Below are 9747 nucleotides of genomic sequence, written 5' to 3' on the forward strand. Positions count from 1 at the left end.
CCGCCGGGCCGGAGCCCCGGGGTCCGAGAAGGGCCGAGGGGGCGACACGGCCGCCAGACCCTCTACCTGCCGGCTCTCCGCCCTGTCCCACTGGCAGCGCCGTGAACGCCCAGAGGGGGCTCTGCCCTGGACACTAGGGGCTCCCGGGGGCTCGGGGCTGTGCCGGCGGCCAGGACGAGACCCAGCCCGGCCAGCCGAGGCTCCTTGGCCAGCTGTGTTGAGAGACATCAGAGTCTTCCTTCCTTTCTTCTTTCCTTCCTTTCTTTTTTTCCTTTCTTTTTCTTCTTTTTTGTTTTTTGCTCACGCGAATCTGGACTTGTTTACGTTCCGTTCCCCACGCTTGCTCCTCGTCTTGCTCCCCTCTTTTCCACGTATTTTCTCCATTAGATGCAAAAACCATATTCCTGAATTTTACGTTATGCATTTTCATGTACATCTTTTTGCATATCTTTTGGAGAGTAGGTCTAAGTGTATTTCATTGAGTACATTTAAATTGTGTATGGACTCAGTACTCAGGCTTTTTTGTGGAGCCATTAAATTTTAAAAATACGTTTTACTTTGCAAATTTATCTGTTGCTCAGAATCTAACTTTTGAAAATGTTGTGCAATTCTTTTGACTGTGACAGATTCTTTGATTATAAGTGCTTTCAAAAATCACCCACTCTTAACTTTTCCCCCTTGTTGCTTTGAAGTAGGGTAAATATGACAATTTTTATTGGTCTCAATTATTGAAACTTGATCTAAGGATTATATGGAAGAAGGAGACTGATTGCCTTTTTTCTGGCCTCCAGTTCTGCTGACTTTTAGAAGGGGGGTTTGTTAAGTACCTTTGAAGAGTATGACATACGGTGATCGCTTGGCTGTAATGCAAATTACAGAACATAAATTCACTTTGGAATTAAAAAAAAAAAAAGACTCGAGTTCTTTCAGTGGGGACACTTGAGGATTTATTATGTTTTTTAAAAAATTACTTTTTTTCTCCCTACTTTGGGAGAATGGCTAGTTACAGACCAACTTATTTTGAGGTCTTCCGAGAGAGGCTTGGGAACTGGGAGAGGGGGGAAGATTGATCACAATCTGCATAATCAATAGGGCAGCGTGCCGCAATCGTGTACCTACATTAACTGTAAATTTCTACAGTATCTGCAGCGTGGGTGCTCCAATGCCTTGCTTGGCTTCTTAGAACGGATTTAGAGTCTGTACTAGCAGAATTTACCGCCCAGCCCTCCGGAACAATATAGGAGAAGTCCACTCTGAAAAGTGGCTCATTTTAAAACTTTATTTTACTGTACACTTTTTTTTTTTTCTTTGGCAAATCTGTTTACATGTGGGGGTAATAAGGTACTGAATCCCCAAAGTGTACGTATTCTATAGTCAAAAGAAATGGAAAGTATTGGCGGGGGGGCAGTTAGAGGATGGGAATTTGCTTATTGAATTACCACTTCCGGGGCTCTCTTCTTATAATATTAGATATCTTTAACTGCTGTGAGTAATTAAGAGATATGAATATGAGAGAGTAATACACCAGAGATTGAAGCAATGTCAAAAGTAAGAATTGCTGTGTATGTATGAGGGAGAGAGAGAGAGAGAATGAGAATGAATACAGATACTTATACTCAGGCTTGGAAGCTTGGTGGTAGGTGAATCCATATTTGGAGATGATTCTGAAATAGTCTAGCAAATGGTGCACGAACAGGATTTCGTAAAAAGTGTACACGGAGTCAGTTTTGAAAGGATTGCGGTTTGGGGAGATGAGGTGTGGGCAGGAAAACCCACTCTAGGCCAGCAGCCTTCCTCTCTGTGTCTGCTCCCTTCCCCCTCCCCGAGTTTTAGTTTTTAATTACTTAATGCTAAAACGCACAAGGCTTATATAAATATTTGCAAATGCTCTTTCCTATTGATTTCTCTGAATAAACTGCTCAGGTCCAGAGAGGAGGCAACTCAGATCTGTGGACTTTTTAAACATATAAAGCCTCTGGAGGAGTGTTCGTCTGTGCATGCATGTGTTTATGGGTAGAGCAGTAGACAAGAAGATTTGCGGGGGGGCCCACAATGAGAGTTCAGGCTCCAGGTAGTGTTTGCTGAGAAAGCTGGGCTGGAGCTGGCCCCATGGCCTGGCAGTTCTGACTTGTGTGTATTTGCGTGTGTGTGTGTGTGTGTGTGTGTGTGTGTGTGTGTGTGTGTGTGTGTGTGGTGTGAGTGTCTACACAAACAACATATACTGTAGAAAGGAAAATCTTTTCTTTGTGCCACCCTGTTTTGCCTGTTTTATAGACATAAAAAAATCTCCTCAGGGTCACATTGAGTTCGAATCTGACCCAAGGTGCAGGAATCCTGCGATGGAGAAATAAAAGAATATACAGAATTGGGGTCAGGTCAGCTGCTCAGAGGCCAAAACCCCTACAGCTGCTTTGATTTTATTTTTTTGTGTATATTTTAGGCTCCTCCTGCCATGTTACAAATTGTGCCTCCCCCTCTCAGGTATTTGCTGTGTAGTTTAAAGGCACCAGAGCTTCTGCCTGTGTAGATGTCTGCTTTCAGCAAGAACAGAAAATCCACAATACTGAATCCAAAACAAAACAAGGGAGGAGGGGGAGGAAAAAACCCCCATTGAGTTCAGGCAAATAAGGTTGGGTCTCCAGATCCGATTACAAAGCAGCTTTGAATATGCAAGACAGCACACAAGACCAGTTAGTCCAGTTACAACAAACTATTAAAAAAGAGAGAGAGAGAGAGAGAAAGAAAAGGCATGTTTAGGTCGTAATTTGTTAGTACAAGGAAAAGAATCCCACATAAAGCTGCCTCTTTTTTTTTTTTTTTCCTCCCTTTGCTGGCTTCATATACAATTCACTCACCCTCTTCCAATTTGTCTACTGTATAGGTTCTTTTATTAAAATCTTTTGGGTTTAGGAAGATCGCTGCAAGCAGCACATTTTCTGTATTTTTTCCCCTTTATCTTAGAGGAGAGTTGGCAGGGGTTCTGTGGTTTGCAGTTACACAATATGTTATCATGTTTTTAATCACTAAATCATTGCAGTGGTTATAGATTTACAGTCTTGGGGTATTACAGAGAGGAGCAACGGCGGCTGTATATATGCTTTTAAATTACACCGATGTGAGCTGCGTAGAGCAGCTGTGAATATGGTCGGCAGACTTCAATCTCCCTCACCCCCAGCATCTTAGTTCTCTTTTCCCCTCTGTGATTTTTTTTTCCCCCCAGATTGTTCGGTTTGCTTAAAATGAGCTATCTTCCCCCTCTCCTGTATTCCTTGTCTCTTCGACCCCTACCCCACACCAAAAAAAAAAAAAAAAAGGGTCATTTCAGACCTCTAACCCCAGATAAACTAGAATTAAAACTCTGGCAATATATATTCTAATTCTTATTCAAGAACAGAAAGGAAGGAACTGGTTAGACCCTAACATTTCAATAAAGAGCACTGTTTAGCATGATGCCATCATAGCGATACCACCTGTCAGCTGATTGATGTTTTAAAGTAAATGCATAAGGGATTGAGAAATTTTCCAGAACAAAAAAAAAAAAAAAAAAAGGGTCATTTCAGACCTCTAACCCCAGATAAACTAGAATTCAAACTCTGGCAATATAACTTTGGGTCAGAGAGTAATAATAATAATAATAATAATATTTGGATTTCCTAAGAAATCTTCTTAGTTTCCATACTGACCTTCTGTATTGGGATGGAGGGTTGATTGCAAATCAGGAGGAGGGGGAGGGCAAAAGGAAGGGAAAGCAGGCTTGTGGCGCTTGCCTGCCTGGAACCTCCAGTGTCCTGTCACCGACAGCCCACTTTCAGCTTCTGTTTTTCATATTATTATGTAACAGAATCCTTGGCTGCATTAAAAATTCAGTATTACAAGCTGATTGTAATGCTGCCTCATTAGACAGCACTGTCTGGCCTTGTATTAAGTGAAACACAGAGCATGGCTTTTAGATTATAAACACCAATAAATATTAAGGATCAGCAAAGGGGGGAATAGTCAGCTGGGTTTTTGGCCCTTTCTGGTTTTATATCCCCTCCCATCTTTTCCCTTCCTCCCCTTTCCTCCCCCCCCTTCCCACCATGGTTACTGTTATCTGTTTTCTTGGGATGCTGATGTGTTGACCCTGGTGACATTTCAGGAGGGCTTTTTATAGAGTTATCATGTGTACACAAAAGGTTTGGAAGTTTGTTTTGTTTTGATCTGCAATAAACAGGTCCTTTACTTTGCTGATGTCATTTCCGTTCATATTTGAGTTGTTTATTGTGCTTCTTCACAGGGCCCTCTCATCCCTACCCCCACCTGCTTTTCAACCAGAGCGTGTGACTGCCGGGGGTAGCGAAGGACATGCTCCTAAGCTGCCAGGTCTGGGTTCAAAGGCTGAGAGTTGCATGTCACCGTCTCATCCCAGGGTTCGCCCACTGGGGAAGATGTTTCCAGCTTCCAGTCTGGTTAAGCATGCCGACATCCACTTGCCCTGGTATTTTCCTGGCATGCAGTGATTCATCTCAGAGTCTTTTCTCTGAAGCACCCCCCTCACACACACCTTGCTCTGTCTTTAATACATTGTTATTGTCTACTTCTCCATGCACCGCCCCCACCTCCCAAACCAACTTTGTAATGATGACTTTGATTCAGTTACATATCTGAAGCTGGCATTAGCAACTTCATGCTGTGATAAAAAGAAAATGTTTCCAGGCGTTGCCCACAGCCTCCCTACCATCACCTTCCATCCCTGTTCAGGATTGGGTTGTTTTTTTTTTTTAATTTTTTTCTTTTCTTTTTTTTTTGCATTTATTTTTCTGCTATGTGCCTTTTTGTAGACAGAAAGGCCATTCTGTTGTTACTAAAAATGACCGCAATGTCCAGTGTCTCTTATTCCCATGTGATCTACAATTGGAATCTCCCCCTTTCAAAAAAAAAAAAAAAGTAGGGTGGAGAAAGGAAGGAGAAAAAACTGTGTAGGATCTTAAGGCTTTCTTCTAATAGGATGATGGGTTTTAAGTTAAAAAAATATATTATTGTTTTGTTCTTTTAGGTTTAGAAATAATAGGGAGAGAGGGAAAAGCAGTCATTAGGAAGTTCACTGAGCTGCTTTCCAACTAAGACGGGTGAAAAATGAACCTGCATTGACACTTGGCTCCATGTGAAAGCCCAGTAACCTCTCCCCCCCCTCCGTGGCCCTGGCCTTTTGTTCCTGGAGAACGGAGCTAAGGTGCTTTTTCTCGTAGACCAAAGGCAGCAGGCAAGGAGTCCCCTTGTGTGCGCATCGCCTTTAGATGGCCTTCTCATGGTTATTGTCAGTGCAGACTCCCCCAAACAATTGCTCCAGGGAGACACAAAAGCAAAAACATTTGTCCTATTTTTTTAACCTCTTTGTTTTAGATTTTTTTTTCATCCATTCTTTAAATTTCACAGTTTCTATTTGTCTGCAGAGAGACAAACGGAACAGCATGAAGCACATTTTACCGTAGGCCTCACTGGCGATTGGAACAGCCTCAATAGAAATCCAAATTCTAAAACACTGGCTGACTTGGAGGATATGTGAAATTTCAGCTCAGAGCTCTGAAGTCAGATTAGTACAGATTTTGAACAAAAATGCAACTAAAATGAAAAGATAAGAAAATGGGATTCTGGAATCATTTGGGGGAAAGAGAGTAAAGGGTCATCTTTTGTTTATCTCTTGGGCTCCTGCCCGGTCGCTTGATGGGAAAGAATTGAAAACCCAAATGAAATTCTTCATCCAAAAAAAAAACCCCAAAACTGATCCTGCTTATTGTGCTCCTAGAATATCATTTAATTGATTGTTTTAACACGTGTGTAGGGGACCTGTGGGTATATACTGTGGAATCGATGCTGTGTTGAGAATTTTTTTAAAAACTACAATTTGTATGAAGAGGCCCCTCCCCCTTTCCTTTCCCATTTCCTTTTTCCTTTCTTCTGCCTCCAACCTGCTTCCCCTCCAAGAATGTGGTTTGCATCAGGCCTCGTGCAGAGGGATGTGTCAAACAGTGGAGATGCAGTCCATCTCTATTCTGGCCCTAAACAAAGCGTCCCTCTCCTTTAACGTGTGGACCCTGACGGCGGTGCTGTCCTTACGCATCTGTCTGCCTTTTCATTAAAATTCTCAACTTTAAGGTTTAGAAACACAAATATAAGAATCCCCCTGGGTATAAAAGTCTTGCATGGCAAATTCTCTTTGCCCTTTCAGAAAAAATATTTATGTTTTTTTAAAGAAGAGAGCAAGCTCTTTAACGTTTTTAAGCTAGTTTAAGGCAAGATCTCTATTTTTGCTTCTCTCAAACTTTGGCTTTGTAACTTAGAATTGATTTAGAAAAGCTCTTCCCAATCACAGTTTTCTAGAAATGGTTACTCATTTGTGTCTCTCTTATGTGTGTCATTGACAGATTTAGAGTCTGAGCTGGAGAGGATGGGTAAGTAAGCTAGATAACGTTCCACTTATGATTTGGGGGTAAAAGCCATCTGTGGAATTAGTATTGTAGTGATAGATGGAGGCCTTGCGGTTTGTGTCACAAAAAGGTGAATCAAAACATCTGTGTGTAGGCCTTGGCACAGCAGCCTCCATTGGTTATGAAGGCATCGGCTGGTCTAAGGAGTCTGCATTCTGTCGGGTTCCCAGGAGGCCCTGGCCACCTAGTGGGTACCGGGCCCCTGAATGTAACTGCCTAGAAATGATGGGGTGAATTCAGGGCACGGAGTGCGATTCAGCTCCACATGTTTCCGTGTTTATTTCAGCCTCCACCCACCCCCCCTTTGGCCCTCTCTGACTTTTTTTTTTTTTTTAAAGCCTCCAGGTTATTTAAGCACTAGTTTTAAAATCAATGTGTATGTGTAATTTAATAAAAATAGAAGGATCTGGAAGAATACACAAATCCACCTAAACCCAGTTGTGCTGTGAAAATAGAGCCCAGGTTTAGCGAGAAGTCAGAATGCAGACATTCACTGTATCTTAGCTCAGAGATCATATTTACCTTTCCTGAAGTGAAAGGGCCAGGTTATTTAAGCACTAGTTTTAAAATCAATGTGTATGTGTAATTTAATAAAAATAGAAGGATCTGGAAGAATACACAAATCCACCTAAACCCAGTTGTGCTGTGAAAATAGAGCCCAGGTTTAGCGAGAAGTCAGAATGCAGACATTCACTGTATCTTAGCTCAGAGATCATATTTACCTTTCCTGAAGTGAAAGGGTACAGCACTGGAGAGTGAGTGTGTATATGGAGAGACAAGCCAGTTGGCTCGTTTGGGATCATTGTAATTTACCAGCCAGCAAAGCCTTAGGGGGCTGGCCTCTGGCTCGGAGAGTGGGTAAGGGGAGGAGTAGGGAAGGGGTTAGCATTCTCTGATTTATTTTTAAATATTTATCGTTTCGGTTGTTGCCACTTACACTTTCCAGATGAGATGAGGCTAGTTTTTGAGAACGGGTAGGGAAGAATTGCCTGTTCTGAGCGTGGGTTTATTTGTCAACAGCGATCAGGACGGAGCGATGAGCGTGCCGGGCTGTCACTGTGGGTAGGCCGAGGGTTGAATGTCAGGCAGCTGCCCTCAGAAGAGGTAGGGCCTTCCAGAGTCAGAGGACAGAACTTGCAACTTGCATTTTGGAGAACCTATTGATTGCGTTTGTAAGTGCAAAAGTTGCAAATTCCCTCTGAAGAGGTGTTATTTTTGTTAACGATGAAAGTAGGTTTTAGTAGAGGTAATACCCCAGCTTTCGCTACATCCTTTATATTCATAATGGTACAGAGGCCGTAAGTTACCTGCCTGTGGATTACCTGTTAGACTTTTGCCTATAACAAAGGCAGGCTTGACCAGGCCTCGCCACGTATGTAGCTGGTGCCAGATTAAGATAAAGGAAAGGGATGCTGTGTCGCTCTCAGCTCTGCTTGTCAGGCCTCTGAAGTGCGAGAGGCCGGTTGCAGTATTAGGGCAGTGGCCGTGTGAGGAAACTGTCAGTCTCAGGACAGATCCCCCTCAGGGCCTGCTTCCCAGCTCCTCCTCATCCTTCCGGAATACTTCATAGCTGGTTCTTTGGGCTTTCTAGCTTTTGCTTTTATTGAAGATATTTATCTGTAGGCCCACCAGGTTCATGATGTCATGTGATTGTAAGGTTGTCCTCTCTTAATAAAAGTTAAAACAAAGCATCAAAATGAGATTTTCTAGGAGTACGAACATTTTTTTTATTGTCTGTATCTGATGGCCCATGGGTTGCTTCCAGGTAAGGAATGGAGGACTGGAACTTTCATTTTCCCGTAGAGATTTCCAGGGACATCTTTGCATGGTGTGTGCCACACTGCTTGCTTGTGTTATTGTTAGCATCATCATCTTCATGTATTATTCATAGTCACTTTTTCAATTAAATTATTAATTGGTTTTCTTTAAGGTGTTCTCAACTCATGTGGCTAATACAAATAATAGCGTGTTTTGAAAACACCACCTGTTCTTGGGCCTGAGGTCAGGTGGTCTGGAAACAGCCTTGCAGTGATAATACTCCGGTTTATGAAATCATCCTCTACGTTCCTTTTCCGCTCTCCACTCCCCTCACCCCCCACCCCCCTCACTCTCTCATGTGTGACAGAATTTGGCTTGTGCTCTCCTTTGTCCCTAATCGGACGTGATTCTCTAGAGGCAGTGTTTTCTCCCAAAGCCCTAGCTGGAAAAAAAAAAAAAAAATTTCTTTTGGAGTCTCTTTTCTGGATTAAAACGGAAATAGAGGTTGTCTGTCCCCAACATATTAGATATTTATGTTAATTTGGACCGAAATTATATTGTGTAAAATGCCTTATACATGGTGACATAGTTTTTATCAGCCAAGCATCCTTTTTCCTCCTGCATCAGTGTGTGCTTAATGCTAATACGGTTCCTTACATACAGCTCTTCGCCTCATGAGCTTATTCTATTTCTAACACTTGCATGGTTCATTATTGTGCCGTCGGAAAGGACTCTCAAGGCTGTGGGGCCGGCCTGGGTGGGAGGCTTTCAGAAAGGGTAAAAGCAGGTGGTTTTCTGTGCTGAGAGAATTCAGAGTAAATTCAGACTGAGCTTGGGATTCTGGCAGGGAGGACAGGGGACTTCCAGTGAGATTTCTGTGCGGCCGCCTTTGCGTTATCAGAATGGAAAAGGTGAACCTGGAGAGGTACGAAAGTGTCCAGTAATGGCTTTGACCAAATGGGGTGGCCACATGAAATTTGATCCCCAGGAGTAGAATATCCCTGTGAAGGGCATGATCTATGCCTGATCTGAACCGATGTGGCTTTATAAGGCGAGTCTTGTTAAAGAGAATGAAAGCTTAACTGCAGACTGAGACTTTTTCTTTTCCCTTCTTTTCTTCCTCTCTCATTAAAAACTCTATCCTTAAAGTCTCAATGGAGAGCAGGGGATGTTTTTATAAGTTTCTGCAGCTGAAAAACAGAAGTGCTCTGTAAAGCAGTTAATAGGATGGGTGTGTGTTTCAAATAAATTCCTGTCCACATTGGCTAATGTCCCCGTGCTAGAGAGGCCTGGCTGTGACGTGAAAGGGGCCCAGAGACCGATGGCTCGGGTTTAGAGGCCCCAGGCTCCTTTTTGTGGCCGCGGGCGCGTCCCTTTCTTCTTGCCTGCTTCTAGGCCAGCCCCTGACTTTTGATGAGTGAGGGGTCAGCGCCTGGGGAGGCCCGGGCTTTGTTCCCGCGAGGCGGGTTCCGGGGGAGGCGCAGGCCAGGCCGCCCAGGGCTCCCGTCCCCAGCCCCGCGGC

The sequence above is a fragment of the Pteropus alecto genome, unplaced genomic scaffold (genome assembly GCF_000325575.1).
Source record: "Pteropus alecto unplaced genomic scaffold, ASM32557v1 scaffold42, whole genome shotgun sequence".
Classification (NCBI taxonomy): domain Eukaryota; kingdom Metazoa; phylum Chordata; class Mammalia; order Chiroptera; family Pteropodidae; genus Pteropus; species Pteropus alecto.